The 17815-nt window shown below is 41.3% G+C and overlaps 1 protein-coding gene across 4 annotated transcripts in view; it reads right to left on the reverse strand.

Moving 5' to 3' along the window:
• The window catches only part of pcbp4 (poly(rC) binding protein 4), a 148238-nt gene extending 148025 nt beyond the window's left edge, over positions 1 to 213 (reverse strand). For 2 of the 4 annotated variants that reach the window (XM_036950944.1, XM_036950946.1), the window contains exon 1: positions 63 to 211. The gene's annotated coding sequence lies outside the window, so the exon portion shown is untranslated. Of the gene's footprint in view, positions 1 to 62 lie in introns of all 4 variants that reach the window. The other 2 variants (XM_036950945.1, XM_036950942.1) reach the window with 2 other exon arrangements.
• Positions 214 to 17815: the final 17602 nt, after the last annotated feature.

A 17815-nucleotide genomic window follows, 5' to 3' on the forward strand; every position in this document is an offset into this window, starting at 1 on the left:
CAAAAGGTAAGCAGAACAACTACATATTTACGCACAAATGTTTTTAAATAGTCAAGTCTTACCTTGCTTGGTATGTAAAAAAAAAGAAATCACTGGGAAATAGTCGCAGAAAATTATATATCCCAGGATGATGTCCACATTGTCGGAGATAGAGCCTTCAACTGTAACAAATAATCCTGATGTCAGTGTACCAATTAACCAGAGAGAGAGAGAGGGAGGGAGCGGGGGTTGGGGAGAGAGAGAGCGAGAGAGAGAGAGAGAGACAGAGAGAGAGGGGGGGGGGAGTTGTAGTGAGAGAGAGGGAGAGAGAGAGAGATGCAAAAGGCGACGGAGCTAAGAACTACCCTATCCAATTACACTAGACAAATAAAAAGCTAAATCTGCGTATAGTCCATACACTTCGCCGTGCCCTCAAAACCACGTTCTAAACCGAATGACCTATAATAAACCGGCGCAGTAGTCGACTTATACATTCAAGACTGATTAAACACCATATCAAGGTAAAACTGAACAGTGATTTGTGGGGTGTCATGTTCACTTGGAACAAAAATGTTTTTACCAAAAGCCCGATAGCTCTGTTTAAAATGTGTTCTTAAAAGAGCAATAGTAATTCACTTGTCTATCACTAATCTATCACTAATTGATATGTCATTTGTAATTCAATTTAATTAACTCGATACAAATGTGTATATTAGCAAGAGTGGGGGGGGGGGGGGGGGGGAGGATAAATGTGGCTACTTTATGAAGTAGAAACACTCCTTATTTCAAAGTGAGAGTATATTTACTGTGCATATATAAATATATATATATATATTTCACTGTGCAAAGCATGGTGTCCAATGCAATAAGCCATGAAGATATTCTAAAATAAATAGTGAACCTTTTGTCTGTGCCTTCTCTCTCAGTGCCTCCCAGTGAAGAAGTGGTGATTCTATATTATATATATTCTATATTATATAATTAGTTCATTAATTGTGTAATGATACTGAACAAAAAATATTAATGCAGCATGCAGCAATTTAAAAGATTTTTACTGAGTTAAAGTTCATATAAGGAAATCAGTTAATTGAAATAAACAAATTAGGCCCCTAATCTATGGATTACACATGACTGCATCTGTTGGTCATCTGTTGGTCATCTGTTGGTCATCTGTTGGTCATCTGTTGGTCACAGTGGCGTGGATCAGAAAACCAGTCAGTATCTGGTGTGATCACCATTTGTCTCATGCAGCAGGACACATCTCATTAGTATTGAGTTGATCAGGCGGTTGATTGTGGCCTGTGGAATGTTTGCCTGCTCCTCTTCAATGGCAGAGCTTTATATTGGTGGGAAGTGGAACACGCTGTCGTACACGTCGATCCAGAGCATCCCAAACATGCTCAATGGGTGACATGTCTGGAGAGAATGCAGGCCATGGAAGAACTGGGACATTTTCAGCATCCAGTAAACATGATGTGATGAATGGCTTCAGGATCTCGTCACGGTATCTCTGTGCAGTCAAATTGCCATCGATAAAATGCAATTGTGTTTTGTTGTTAGTAGGTTATTCCTGCTCAGACCATATCCCCACCGCCACCATGGGGCACTCTGTTCACAACGTTGACATCAGTAAACCGCCATACGTGTGGTCTGCAGTTGTAAGGCCGGTTGGATGTACTACCAAATTCTCTAAAACAACGTTGGTAGAGAAATTAACATTCAATTCTCTGGCAACAGCTCTGGTGGACCTTCCTACAGTCAGTATGCCAATTGCACGCTCCCTCAACACTTGAGACATCTGTGGCATTGTTTTGTGTGACAAAAAACAGCACATTTTAGAGTGGTCTGTTATTGTCCCCGGCACAAGGTGCACCTGTGTAATGATCATGCTGTTTAATCAGCTTCTTGATATGCCACACCTGTCAGGTGAATGGATTATCTTGGCTAAAGGAGAAATTGTCTCTAACAAAGATGTAAAACAAATGTGTGCACCACATTTGAGAGAAATAATGAAATGTTGATTAAATTCTACTGTCTTGTGGATAGGAGGTAACACAGCAGTTAAGAGCATTGGGCCAGTAACCCGAAAGGTCGCTGGTTTTGAATCTCCGAGGCGACTAGGTGAAACACCTGTCGATGTACCTTTGAGCAAGACAATTAATTCAAATTGCTCCTGTAAGTCACTCTGCATAAGAGAATCTGCTAAAATGTAAAATCATTTTTTTGTAAGAAATTTTGACCCGAAAACACAAAGACACACACACACACACACACACACACACACACACACACACACACACACACACACACACACACATACACACACACAGAGCCCCCTTCCCTCTCAGTCATCCCGGCTATTTCTCATCAGCCTTGAGAAGGTCAGAGAGACACATACAGGTGTCTCAACAACATAAATTAGTTCAACAGTACTTATGGATGCTCCTAATACAAGATACAGAGGTCAGAGGTCGAATCCTTGACACCAGTTGTGCAGCTAAGGCATCTATAACATGTGAAGCTCCTCGAGCTTTACTTCTGGGTCATGTCTCCTAATCTTTTGAATGGGTTTGACCATTTTGTCATCGAATTGGTGAAATCGCGGTCATTTAAGATACACTGAATGTAAAATTATATTTGTGTTTGTGGGTGAATTTACTTTTGCCAGATGGTTTATATGACATTTTTGCACTTCAGACAATTGCGATACATTTGTGCCCATTAAAAACCATTAAAGAAGCCTACAAACATTCAAAAACTACAAGGCTGACTGACGGGCAGTCACTTCCTGGTAACTTTCATAGCATATTGGCACAGAGGATATTGTGTTACAAGGCTGCCCTCTAGAGTAGTACGGAGGTATAGAAGCAGACTGCTCGCAGAATGTGTGTGTGTGTGTGAGTGAGACAGAGACACAGAGGGAGATGAAGTGGGAGATAGAGAGACATAGAGAGGAAGAGTGAGACAGAGCGAGAGAGAGAGAGAGAGAGAGAGAGAAGGGAGACATAGAGAGGGAGAGGTAGAGGGAGACAGAGAGAGAGAGATACAGTTAGGTAGAGGGAGCGGAGAGAGAGACATAAAGAGGGAGAGAGAGAGACAGAGAGAGAGACAGAGAGGTAGAGGGAGACAGAGAGAGGAGAGAGGTAGAGGGAGACAAAGAGAGGAGAGAGGTAGAGGGAGACAGAGAGGGAGACAGAGAGAGACAGAGAGGGAGAGGTAGAGGGAGATAGAGAGGGAGAGGGAGAGGTAGACACAGAGACAGAGAGAGGGAGAGGTAGAGGGAGACACAGAGCGAGAGACATAGAGAGAGAGGTAGAGGGAGACAGAGAGAGAGAGACAGAGAGAGAGAGAGGGAGACAGAGAGAGAGATACACAGGGAGAGAGGTAGAGGGAGCCAGAGAGAGAGACAGAGAGGGAGAGGGAAACAGAGAGAGAGACAGAGAGGGAGACAGAGAGAGAGAGAGAGAGACAGAGAGAGAGAGAGAGAGAGACAGAGAGAGAGAGAGAGAGAGACAGAGAGAGAGAGAGAGAGAGAGAGAGAGAGGTAGAGGGAGCCAGAGAGAGAGACAGAGAGGGAAACAGAGAGAGAATGTGAACGATAAAGGGGCTGTTTAAGCGTTGTGTCTGGGTCAAGTGTCCCAACTGCTGTAGTCCCATGAGGATATATCTGTCTGGCTTTAAGATGCCATCCTTGCTATATGCTTCTAGTCTAGACAGTGTTACCCCAGATCTGTACCTCAACACAATCCTGTCTCGGAGCTCTACGGATATTAGACTACCTGCCGCCCCTACACTCTAACCACTAGGCTACCTGCCTCTACACTCTAACCACTAGGCTACCTGCCGCCCCTCCACTCTAACCACTAGACTACCTGCCACCCCTACACTCTAACCACTAGGCTACCCTGCCACCTCTACACTCTAACCACTAGGCTACCCTGCCGCCCCCACACTCTATCCACTAGGCTACCTGCCTCCTCTACACTCTAACCACTAGGCTACCTGCCGCCCCTACACACTAACCACTAGGCTACCTGCCGCCCCTACACTCTAACCACTAGGCTACCCTGCCGCCCCTACACTCTAACCACTAGGCTACCCTGCCGTCCCTACACTCTAACCACTAGGCTACCTGCCGCCCCTACACTCTAACCACTAGGCTACCTGCCGCCACTAGACTACCTTAGTGAGCACCAGTCTGGTTTAAGATCTGGACATAGTACTGCTTCAGCAGCTACACTCTCTTTAGATCATGGACTATATCGTTTAAACCATAAAAACCTTATTTATTGACCTGTGAAAGGCCTTTGATACAGTTGACCATTTTGTTTTTTACTTGTTCAAAGATGGTCTGAAATAGTGTCTCCATCTTCTTCTCAAGTGGCTCAATATCTATCTAACGGACAGGAAGAAAACAAATGTCTTCTTCACTATTTCTATGCATCATATTGATCTATCTGTTTATTATTATTATTATTATTATTATTGATATTATTATTATTATTATTGTTATTATTGTTATTATTATTATTATTGTTATTATTATTATTGTTATTATTATTATTATTGTTATTATTATATTATTATTATTATTGTTATTATTGTTATTATTATTATTATTGTTATTATTATTATTATTATTATTATTGTTATTATTATTATTATTATTATTGTTATTATTATTATTATTATTATTGTTATTATTATTATTATTATTATTATTATTATTGTTATTATTATTGTTATTATTATTATTATTATTATTATTGTTATTATTATTATTATTATTATTATTATTGTTATTATTATTATTATTGTTATTATTATTATTGTTATTATTATTATTATTATTATTATTGTTATTATTATTATTATTATTATTATTATTATTGTTATTATTATTGTTATTATTATTATTATTATTATTATTGTTATTATTATTATTATTATTATTATTATTGTTATTATTATTATTATTGTTATTATTATTATTGTTATTATTATTATTATTATTATTATTGTTATTATTATTATTATTATTATTGTTGTTATTATTATTATTATTATTATTATTGTTATTATTATTATTATTGTTATTATTATTATTATTATTATTGTTATTATTGTTATTATTATTATTATTATTATTGTTATTGTTATTATTGTTATTATTATTATTATTGTTATTATTGTTATTATTATTATTGTTATTATTGTTATTGTTATTATTATTATTATTATCTATCTGTTAAACCCTCTAATGTTCATCTCCACCTTAATGACACAGTTATTTACCCCTTTAGTACAGCAGGCCTTTCATAACCTTCACCACCTTTTGACTCAATTACAACATCGCTTATTGATCTAATGCTAAATACGAATTAAACCAACTTCATGCTGTTCTCTAGGTCTCGTAATAGGGACCCCTGAGGCCCTGAATATTCAGACCAAATGGAGCAAATCTCACATTATAAAGTACTTGTGTATTTGGATTGATGGTAAACTCTCTTTTAAAACACTTTGAAAAAAACGGACAGATAAAGTTGAGAATTAAAATTGGTTTCTTTCATGGAAATAAGTCCTGCCTTACTTTGGAAAGTAAAATTAAGATCGGTCAAGCATTGCTTCTCCCAGAACTGAATTATGATGATATAGTCTACATGTATGTGGCAACCTCTGTTTATAAAACCTTTACATTCAGCATTGTGTTTCATCACTGGGGACAATTCTCGTACACATCAATGCATGTTGTATAGTCTTGTTGGCTGGCAGTCTCTGTATATAAAGTGGTTCTTCAGAGGCTCCGGTATATCTGAACTGGCTGGTTCTGGAGATCCCGCGGGTCTCCACTGACCTGGGGAAGAAATGCTTTTAGTTTTTATGCCCACAGCTCATGGAAAAGCCTTCAGGCCAGCTTGAAATTAGATTTACTGGTTTCCCATTGGACAGTTCAAATGCAGGTCGTGCCGTGGGGGAGATCTTCGTGGGCTATACTCGCCTTGTCTCAGGATAGTAAGTTGATGGTTGAAGATATCTCTCTAGTGGTGTGGGGGCTGTGCTTTGGCAAAGTGGGTGGGGTTATATTCTGCCCTGTCCGGGGGTATCGCCGGATGGGGCCACAATGTCTCCCGACCCACCCCTGTCTCAGCCTCCAATATGTATGCTGCAGTAGTTTGTGTCGGGGGGCTAGGGTCAGTTTGTTATATCTGGAGTACTTCTCCTGTCCTATCCGGTGTCCTGTGTGACTTTAAGTATGCTCTTTCTAATTCTCTCTTTTCTTTCTTTTTTTCTTTCTTACTTTCTTTCTTTCTCTCGGAGGACCTGAGCCCTACGACCATGCCTCAGGACAGCAGGAGCGGTAGAGATACTCTGAATGATCAGCTATGAAAAGCCAACTGACATTTACTCCTGAGGTGCTGACCTGTTGCACCCTCTACAACCACTGTGATTATTATTATTTGACCATGCTGGTCATTTATGAACATTTGAACATCTTGGCCATGTTCTGTTATAATCTCCACCCGGCACAGCCAGAAGAGGACTGGCCACCCCACATAGCCTGGTTCCTCTCTAGGTTTCTTCCTAGGTTTTGGCCTTTCTAGGGAGTTTTTCCTAGCCACCGTGCTTCTACACCTATATTGCTTGCTGTTTGGGGTTTTAGGCTGGGTTTCTGTACAGCACTTTGAGATATCAGCTGATGTAAGAAGGGCTTTATAAATACATTTGATTGATTGATTGATGTTTAAGGGAGGTGATACGTGAGAGTTGTTTTGATAAATGTTGTATTGATTGTATAGATATTATTTATTGTATGTTCATGTTCACACAGACCCTGGTCTCAATGGTGATCCATCCCGTATAAAACAAATAAATCTTATCACAGTCATATCAGTCATATCACAGTCATATCACAGTCATATCGATCATACCACAGTCATATCAGTCATATCAGTCATATCACAGTCATATCAGTCATATATCAGTCATATCACAGTCATATCAGTCATATCACAGTCATATCGATCATACCATCAAATTCAATCAAATTTATTTTATATAGCCCTTCGTACATCAGCTGATATCTCAAAGTGCTGTACAGAAACCCAGCCTAAAACCCCAAACAGCAAGCAATGCAGGTGAAGAAGCACGGTGGCTAGGAAAAACTCCCTAGAAAGGCCAAAACCTAGGAAGAAACCTAGAGAGGAACCAGGCTATGTGGGGTGGCCAGTCCTCTTCTGGCTGTGCCGGGTGGAGATTATAACAAAACATGGTCAAGATGTTCAAATGTTCATAAATGACCAGCATGGTCGAATAATAATAAGGCAGAATAGTTGAAACTGGAGCAGCAGCACAGTCAGGTGGACTGGGGACAGCAAGGAGTCATCATGTCAGGTATTCCTGGGGCATGGTCCTAGGGCTCAGGTCCTCCGAGAGAGAGAAAGAGAGAAGGAGAGAATTAGAGAACGCACACTTAGATTCACACAGGACACCGAATAGGACAGGAGAAGTACTCCAGATATAACAAACTGACCCTAGCCCCCCGACACATAAACTACTGCAGCATAAATACTGGAGGCTGAGACAGGAGGGGTCAGGAGACACTGTGGCCCACTCCGAGGACACCCCCGGACAGGGCCAAACAGGAAGGATATAACCCCACCCACTTTGGTAGTGGTACCCACTACCACAGTCATATCAGTCATATCAGTCATATCACAGTCATATCACAGTCATATATCAGTCATATCAGTCATATATCAGTCATATCACAGTCATATCAGTCATATCACAGTCATATCACAGTCATATATCAGTCATATCAGTCATATATCAGTCATATCACAGTCATATCGATCATACCACAGTCATATCAGTCATCACAGTCATATCAGACATATCACAGTCATATCAGTCATATCAGGCATATCAGTCATATCACAGTCATATCAGTCATATCAGTCATATCACATTCATATCAATCATATCACATTCATATCAGTCATATCACAGTCATATCACAGTCATATCAGTCATATCAGTCATGTCAGTCACATCAGTCATATCAGTCATATCACAGTCATATCAGTCATATCAGTCATATCACATTCATATCAGTCATATCACATTCATATCAGTCATATCACAGTCATATCAGTCATATCACAGTCATATCAGTCATATCAGTCATATCAGTCATATCACAGTCATATCAGTCATATCACAGTCATATCAGTCATATCACAGTAAAGCCATCTCCAACATATTTCTCTGAAAAGGTGTCCATACTGATTTATCTCTTCCCCTCTTGTCTCTCCTTTATAGTGATGTGCAGTTGGCGAAACAATTCCTTCTTTTTACTGACTCGAGAGTCATGACTGTTTTTTTAGTGTGACTCGTTCATTTTAGTCGTTCGCTGCAACGAGTCCTAAAGCAGTATTGATACACGCTCAGCGGCTCCAGAGACGTGCTCCGACCAACAACTGTCTGTCATATCGCCGTGCAGGAAAACAGATCATATTGCCAGACAGTATAGATATGAAAACTACATGTTTTAAACTAATCGATCACATGGTGCAATAATGAACGCAATTAATTAATTATTGAACGCAGCTTTGTGGAAGCAAAATATACACAGCCTATGCTCAACAAACTCGAACTCGAGGGGACGAATCATTTGGTGGGCTGCAGTTCGCAAACGACATTGTGCTTATAACACCAATGGATCCCGCGAAGAGTTGTTCACAATCTAGTCCGGTTGCTGCCTAAACCTCATTTAAAGTGTATAAAGAAATAATCTTATTTTGTATGACCCAGCAATCAGCAATCAACAAATGTACATTATTTTAAAGCACACGTTTACGAGTGTCAGTCACAAATGACAGCTCCAAAAAGCCCCTATATGTTGAACGACATTTGAACAAGAGGTTTGTAGAATCATCATGACTTTTTTAGTTTTCAGTTCATCGTTACTCCGGTAGGGGTCCTGTGTGCTCTGGGCATCAATGACTCAAATAAACAAAATCATTTGTTCTTTTGACTGAGCGAGTCTAAAAAAAAAAAGATTAGAGTCAGTTAAAAAAAAGAGCAGAACTTCTCATCGATAGTCTGTTATAACGCGGACGACCGGCTGTCTGCTTGGAGTGAAATACAGAAAATCAACAGCAGGGGGAGCTCTTTACTAACCAATACAGATGGACTCCAGCCACGTCTCAGGAAGTAAGAGCAAACTTTTACTTTAATGGAAATGTGTTGAGTTACAGTTATTCTGAAATGTATATTAGCATTTTTCTTTGGAACAAATGTTGTTGATTTTTTCAAATCAGAGTTCACATGACACATAACTCTGTGGCCTTCTTGCAAATCAGTAAATGTGTTTTCAAAATGTAGTTGCCTTCTCAAAACCATTCATCTAAACTATATTATACCGTCAAAATTGCTAAAGACAATGACCTCCTGCAAAAGATTAACACAGCCATTCTCATCGTCTTTTGGGCGACAGGTAGCCTAGAGTGGTTAGAGCATTGGGCCAGTAACCGAAAGGTTGCTGGTTGAATCCCAGAGCTGTCAAGGTAAAAAAAAAAATCAATCGTTCCAACCCTGAAGGCAGGGGGGGGGGGGGGGGGGGCGTCAAATAAAACCACACACGCGCCAAACTCAGTTGGGGAATCCTGATGTGTAGGCTGAACTCTAAAGCAAAGTCCTATAATGGAAGGTCACACTGTCAACGATGATGGTTTAGAAGAATCCAAAGTTATTTAGAAGTTTAGAAGATCTCCACATATCTGCAATACTGTAAAAAAAATAACAAATAAAATATATATATATATCTATCAGTCAGACAGTCCCCATGGCCGATATCTTTCCATATATTTTACATGGCATGACACTGATGGGTTGATTGAGAATTTAGTGCAGTACCAGTGAACACAATCACACACATTTCTCTTCTGACTTAAACAATGTGCTATTTTTCCAAAAGATGATCTCTAAGATCTGCAGGTACTAACGTAAGACAGTGATGAGAAGTTCTATAAATGTAGAAATGTTTCAACACAGATCCCAAAAATTGCATAAACAGATATATCAAATCAAATCAAAGTTTATTTGTCACGTGCGCTGAATACAACAGGTGAAGTAGACCTTACAGTGAAATGCTGAATACAACAGGTGTAGTAGACCTTACAGTGAAATGCTGAATACAACAGGTGTAGTAGACCTTACAGTGAAATGCTGACTACAACAGGTGTAGTAGACCTTACAGTGAAATGCTGAATACAACAGGTGTAGTAGACCTTACAGTGAAATGCTGAATACAACAGGTGTAGTAGACCTTACAGTGAAATGCTGAATACAACAGGTGTAATAGACCTTACAGTGAAATGCTGAATACAACAGGTGTAGTAGACCTCACAGTGAAATGCTGAATACAACAGGTGTAGTAGACCTTACAGTGAAATGCTGAATACAACAGGTGTAGTAGACCTTACAGTGAAATGCTGAATACAACAGGTGTAGTAGACCTTACAGTGAAATGCTGAATACAACAGGTGTAGTAGACCTTACAGTGAAATGCTGAATACAACAGGTGTAGTAGACCTTACAGTGAAATGCTGAATACAACAGGGGTAGTAGACCTCACAGTGAAATGCTGAATACAACAGGTGTAGTAGACCTTACAGTGAAATGCTGACTACAACAGGTGTAGTAGACCTTACAGTGAAATGCTGAATACAACAGGTGTAGTAGACCTTACAGTGAAATGCTGAATACAACAGGTGTAGTAGACCTTAAAGTGAAATGCTGAATACAACAGGTGTAGTAGACCTTACAGTGAAATGCAGAATACAACAGGTGTAGTAGACCTTACAGTGAAATGCTGAATACAACAGGGGTAGTAGACCTCACAGTGAAATGCTGAATACAACAGGTGTAGTAGACCTCACAGTGAAATGCTGAATACAACAGGTGTTGTAGACCTTACAGTGAAATGTTGAATACAACAGGTGTAGTAGACCTCACAGTGAAATGCTGAATACAACAGGTGTAGTAGACCTTACAGTGAAATGCTGAATACAACAGGTGTAGTAGACCTTACAGTGAAATGTTGAATACAACAGGTGTAGTAGACCTTACAGTGAAATGCTGAATACAACAGGTGTAGTAGACCTCGCAGTGAAATGCTGAATACAACAGGTGTAAGTAAAGGTAAGTAAAGAAATAAAAACAACAGTAAAACAACAGTGAAAAATAACAGTAGAGAGGCTATATACAGTAGAGAGACTATATACAGTAGAGAGGCTGTATACAGTAGAGAGGCTATATACAGTAGAGAGGTTATATACAGTAGAGAGGTTATATACAGTAGAGAGGCTATATACAGTAGAGGGGCTATATACAGTAGAGAGGCTATATACAGTAGAGAGGTTATATACAGTGGAGAGGCTATATACAGTAGAGAGGCTATATACAGTAGAGAGGCTATATACAGTAGAGAGGCTATATACAGTAGTGAGGCTGTACACAGTAGAGAGGCTATATACAGTAGAGATGCTCTATACAGTAGAGAGGCTATATACAGTAGAGGGGCTATACACAGTAGAGAGGCTATATACAGTAGAGAGGCGATATACAGTAGAGAGGCTATATACAGTAGTGAGGCTATATACAGTAGAGAGGCTATATACAGTAGAGAGATTATATACAGTAGAGAGGCTATATACAGTAGAGAGGCTATATACAGCAGAGAGATTATATACAGTAGAGAGGCTATATACAGTAGAGAGGGTATATACAGTAGATGGTATATACAGTAGTGAGGCTATATACAGTAGTGAGACTATATACAGTAGAGAGGTTCTATACAGTAGAGAGGCTATATACAGTAGAGAGGCTATATACAGTAGCGAGGCTATATAAAGTAGAGAGGCTACATACAGTAGAGAGGTTGTATACAGTAGAGAGGTTATATACAGTAGAGAGGCTATATACAGTAGAGAGGCTATATACAGTAGAGAGGCTACATACAGTAGAGAGGCTATATACAGTAGAGAGGCTATATACAGTAGAGAGGCTATATACAGTAGAGAGGCTGTATACAGTTGAGAGGCTATATACAGTAGAGAGGCTATATACAGTAGTGAGGCTATATACAGTAGTGAGGCTATATACAGTAGAGAGACTATATACAGTAGTGAGGCTACATACAGACACCGGTTAGTCAGGCTGATTGAGGTAGTATGTACATGTAGATATGGTTAAAGTGACTATGCATATATGATGAACAGAGAGTAGCAGTAGTGTAAAAGAGGGTTTGGCGGGTGGTGGGACACAATGCAGATAGCCCGGTTAGCCAATGTGCTGGAGCACTGGTTGGTCGGCCCAATTGAGGTAGTATGTACATGAATGTATAGTTGAAGTGGCTATGCATATGTGATAAACAGAGAGTAGGAGCAGCGTAAAGAATCAACACAGCTGAACGTCTGTCCTGGGTCCTTCATTTGATTCATTTAAGGATTAGAAAACAAAATGATATAACTGATTAAAAAAACACATTGAAGTTGACAAGAATGGTATTTTATTAAAAACCTGTTATCAAGATGAATGTGAAAATAGTGTGTGTGTGTCAGACATACAACAATCAAATAGTTTGCTAGCATAGATAAGTAGATGAAACAGAGGAAACAGAGGAAAAACACTTCCATTCTTCTCTCTTTGAAGTTCATTGAGCATTTCATGGCTGTGCAAGGTGACTGTGACATGTGTCAGATCTGGTGAAGGATTCAATCACAGAAGTCAGCTTTCCTTTCACAGAAACACGCACGCACACGCACACGCACAGACACACGCACACACACGCACACACACACACACACACACACACACACACACACACACACACACACACACACACACACACACACGCACACACACGCAAGTGCACACACCCACACTAAATCTTAACAGTTTTACGATACTCACTAGTGGGATTTCGAAATTGCCATTCCCAAACTTCTCATTCCCCAACAACACCCGACTGTGACAGATCTAGAATGGATCCCAAATAGCACACTATCCTCTACATAGTGCACTACTTTTATTAAACAGCAACTTGTGGAACCGAGTCCCTATGGAGCCTGGTCAAAAGTAGTGCACTACATAAGAGACAGGGTGTAATTTATGACACGGACCAAATAACAGGAGATCACAAGCAGCTAACTTCCCCGATGCAATACAAACATAATGTCCTTGTGGATATCACCCAGCCCAAGTGGATATCACCCAGCCCTAGTCCTAGTGGATATCAACCAGCCCTAGTCCTAGTGGATATCACCCAGCCCTAGTGGATATCACCCAGCCCTAGTGGATATCACCCAGCCCTAGTGGATATCACCCAGTCCTAGTGGATATCACCCAGTCCAAGTGGATATCACCCAGCCCAAGTGGATATCACCCAGCCCTAGTGGATATCACCCAGCCCTAGTGGATATCACCCAGCCCTAGTGGATATCACCCAGCCCTAGTGGATATCACCCAGCCCTAGCACTAGTGGATATCACCCAGCCCTAGTGGATATCACCCAGCCCTAGCACTAGTGGATATCACCCAGCCCAAGTGGATATCACCCAGCCCTAGTGGATATCACCCAGCCCTACTGGATATCACCCAGCCCTAGCACTAGTGGATATCACCCAGCCATTGTGGATATCACCCAGCCCAAGTGGATATCACCCAGCCCTAGTGGATATCACCCAGCCCTAGTGGATATCACCCAGCCCAAGTGGATATCACCCAGCCCTAGTGGATATCACCCAGCCCTACTGGATATCACTCAGCCCTAGTGGATATCACCCAGCCCTAGTGGATATCACCCAGCCCAAGTGGATATCACCCAGCCCTAGTGGATATCACACAGCCCTAGTGGATATCACCCAGCCCTACTGGATATCACTCAGCCCTAGTGGATATCACCCAGCCCAAGTGGATATCACCCAGCCCTAGTGGATATCACCCAGCCCTACTGGATATCACTCAGCCCTAGTGGATATCACCCAGCCCTAGTGGATATAACCCAGCCCAAGTGGATATCACCCAGCCCTAGTGGATATCACCCAGCCATAGTCCTAGTGGATATCACCCAGCCCTAGTGGACATCACCCAGCCCTAGTGGATATCACCAGTCCTTAGTGGATATCACCCAGCCCTAGAGGATATCACCCAGTCCTAGTGGATATCACCCAGCCTTAGTAGATTTCACCCAGCCCTAGTGGATATCACCCATCCCTAGTGGATATCACCCAGCCCTAGTGGATATCACCCAGCCCTAGTGGATATCAACCAGCCCTAGTCCTAGTGGATATCACCCATCCCTAGTGGATATCACCCAGCCCTAGTGGATATCACCCAGCCCTAGTGGACATCACCCTGCCCTAGTGGATATCACCCAGCCCTAGTCAGTTAGCAACATAGTATGTGCTGGGCTGAGACTGGCTCAAACAGGCCATTACACATTATGTCTGCGTTCCAAATAGCACTCCATATGTAGTGCTCTACTTTTGATCAGAGCCCTGGTCAGTAGCTAACTATGTAGCGTACAGGGTGCCATTTGGGACGCATCCACAGTGAGGAGGGTTCATCATGTTTTAGATGAGTACACTCATAGAACTCATTATTATAGAATGACTGTGTGTGTGTGTGTGTGTGTGTGTGTGTTTGTGTCTCTGTGTGTATGTGTGTGTAAGTGCGTGTGCGTGTGGTGTGTGTGCGTGTTTCATTACTGATAGAGAATGGAACGCTGCCTCTCTGAGTTGATGGAATATGTTTTTGTGCATATTTTACCACAGCAGTCTCTCTTCATTCTGTAGTAGTAGTGGAGTAGTAGTAGTGGAGTTGTAGTGGAGTAGTAGTAGTGGAGTTGTAGTAGTAGTGTAGTAGTAGTGGTGGAGTAGTAGTAGTGGAGTTGTAGTAGTGTAGTTGTAGTGGAGTAGTTGTAGTAGTGTAGTAGTAGTGGTGGAGTAGTAGTAGTGGAGTTGTAGTAGTGTAGTTGTAGTGGAGTAGTAGTGGGGTAGTAGTGTAGTAGTAGTGGGGTAGTAGTGTAGTTGTAGTGGAGTAGTAGTGGAGTTGTAGTGGAGTAGTAGTAGTAGTGTAGTTGTAGTGGAGTAGTAGTGGAGTAGTAGTGGAGTAGTAGTGGGGTAGTAGTGTAGTAGTAGTGGAGTAGTAGTGGAGTAGTAGTGGAGTAGTAGTGGGGTAGTAGTGGAGTAGTAGTAGTGGAGTAGTAGTAGTAGTGTAGTAGTAGTGGTGGAGTAGTAGTAGTGTAGTTGTAGTGGAGTAGTAGTGGAGTAGTAGTGGAGTAGTAGTGGGGTAGTAGTGTAGTAGTAGTGGTGGAGTAGTGGAGTAGTAGTGGGGTAGTAGTGGAGTAGTAGTAGTGGAGTAGTAGTAGTGGAGTTGTAGTAGTGGAGTTGTAGTGGAGTAGTAGTGGAGTTGTAGTGGAGTAGTAGTGGAGTAGTAGTGGAGTTGTAGTGGAGTAGTAGTGGAGTAGTAGTGGAGTAGTAGTGGGGTAGTAGTGGAGTAGTAGTGGGGTAGTAGTGGAGTAGTAGTGGGGTAGTAGTGGAGTAGTAGTAGTGGAGTAGTAGTAGTAGTGTAGTAGTAGTGGTGGAGTAGTAGTAGTGTAGTTGTAGTGGAGTAGTAGTGGAGTTGTAGTGGAGTAGTAGTGGAGTTGTAGTGGAGTAGTAGTGGAGTAGTAGTGGAGTAGTAGTGGGGTAGTAGTGGAGTAGTAGTGGGGTAGTAGTGGAGTAGTAGTGGGGTAGTAGTGGAGTAGTAGTAGTGGAGTAGTAGTAGTAGTGTAGTAGTAGTGGTGGAGTAGTAGTAGTGTAGTTGTAGTGGAGTAGTAGTGGAGTTGTAGTGGAGTAGTAGTGGAGTAGTAGTGGAGTAGTAGTGGGGTAGTAGTATTGGAGTAGTAGTAGTAGTGTAGTAGTAGTGGTGGAGTAGTAGTAGTGGAGTTGTAGTGGAGTAGTAGTGGAGTTGTAGTGGAGTAGTAGTGGAGTAGTAGTGGAGTAGTAGTGGGGTAGTAGTGGAGTAGTTGTAGTAGTGTAGTAGTAGTGGTGGAGTAGTAGTAGTGGAGTTGTAGTAGTGTAGTTGTAGTGGAGTAGTAGTGGAGTTGTAGTGGAGTAGTAGTGGAGTAGTAGTGGAGTAGTAGTGGGGTAGTAGTGGAGTAGTTGTAGTAGTGTAGTAGTAGTGGTGGAGTAGTAGTAGTGGAGTTGTAGTAGTGTAGTTGTAGTGGAGTAGTAGTGGAGTAGTAGTGGAGTAGTAGTATTGGAGTAGTAGTGGAGTAGTAGTATTGGAGTAGTAGTGGAGTAGTGGTGGATTAGTAGTAGTGGAGTAGGAGTAGTGGAGTAGGAGTAGTGGAGTAGTAGTGGAGTAGTGGTGGAGTAGTGGTGGAGTAGTAGTAGTGGAGTAGTAGTAGTAGTGGAGTAGTATTGGAGTAGTAGTAGTAGTGGAGTAGTAGTGGAGTAGTAGTGGAGTAGTAGTGGAGTTGTAGTATTGGAGTAGTAGTGGAGTAGTAGTGGAGTAGTAGTGGAGTAGTAGTGGAGTAGTAGTGGAGTAGTAGTATTGGAGTAGTAGTGGAGTAGTGGTGGATTAGTAGTAGTGGAGTAGGAGTAGTGGAGTAGGAGTAGTGGAGTAGTATTGGAGTAGTAGTGGAGTAGTAGTGGAGTAGTAGTGGAGTAGTAGTGGAGTAGTAGTGGAGTAGTAGTATTGGAGTAGTAGTGGAGTAGTAGTATTGGAGTAGTAGTGGAGTAGTGGTGGATTAGTAGTAGTGGAGTAGGAGTAGTGGAGTAGGAGTAGTGGAGTAGTAGTGGAGTAGTGGTGGAGTAGTGGTGGAGTAGTAGTAGTGGAGTTGTAATAGTTGTGGAGTAGTAGTTGAGTAGTAGTGGGGTAGAAGTAGTGTAGTAGTAGTGGAGTAGTGGTGGAGTAGTAGTAGTGGAGTTGTAATAGTTGTGGAGTAGTAGTTGAGTAGTAGTGGGGTTGTATTGGGAGTGGCGGATATAATTGTATTGGAGTAGCCAGCAGTGCATAACATTGTCATTCTCTTATGAGTCAGAGCTTGTTCTTCCTAAATGGCGCCCTCTTCCCCATGGAGCTCATTACATTTGACCAGAGCCCTTTGGGAGAGAGAAAGATAGAGTATCACGTCTTACTGAGAGAGGGAAGTTTAGTTGGTTGCACATTTAAATACTGTACTGTAAGAGAAGCGGTTAATGGATGGTTATGGACGTTCCGACTCAGCTCCCAGCGCTCCTCTGAGTTAGGGACATGATCTACAGCGCCTTCAGAACGTATTCACCCCTCTTGATTTTTTACACATTCTGTTACAGCCTGAATTTAAAATGGATTAAATATATGTTTTCTCACCCATCTACGCACAATACCTCATAATGTCAAAGCAGAATTATGTTTTTTTGTTGTTGAAATTTTTACAAATGAATAAAAAACGAAAAGCTGAAATGTCTTGAGTCAACAAGTATTCAACACCTTTGTTATGGTAAGCCTAAATACTGTTCACGAGTTCAAATGTGCTTATTAAAAAGTCACAGTATAAATTGCATGGACTCACTCTGTGTGCAAAAAATAGTGTTGAACATGATTTTCGAATGACTCCCTCATCTCTGTACCCCACACCTACAATTATCTGTAAGGTCCCTCAGTTGAGCAGTGAATATCAAACACAGATTCAACCACAGAGATGAGAGAGGTTTTCCAACGCCTCACAAAGAAGAGCACATTTTGATTGGCGGTCAACAAAAAAACAGACGTTGAATATCTTTTGAGCATGGTGAAGTTA

The sequence above is a fragment of the Oncorhynchus mykiss genome, chromosome 17 (genome assembly GCF_013265735.2).
Source record: "Oncorhynchus mykiss isolate Arlee chromosome 17, USDA_OmykA_1.1, whole genome shotgun sequence".
Lineage (NCBI taxonomy): Eukaryota > Metazoa > Chordata > Actinopteri > Salmoniformes > Salmonidae > Oncorhynchus > Oncorhynchus mykiss.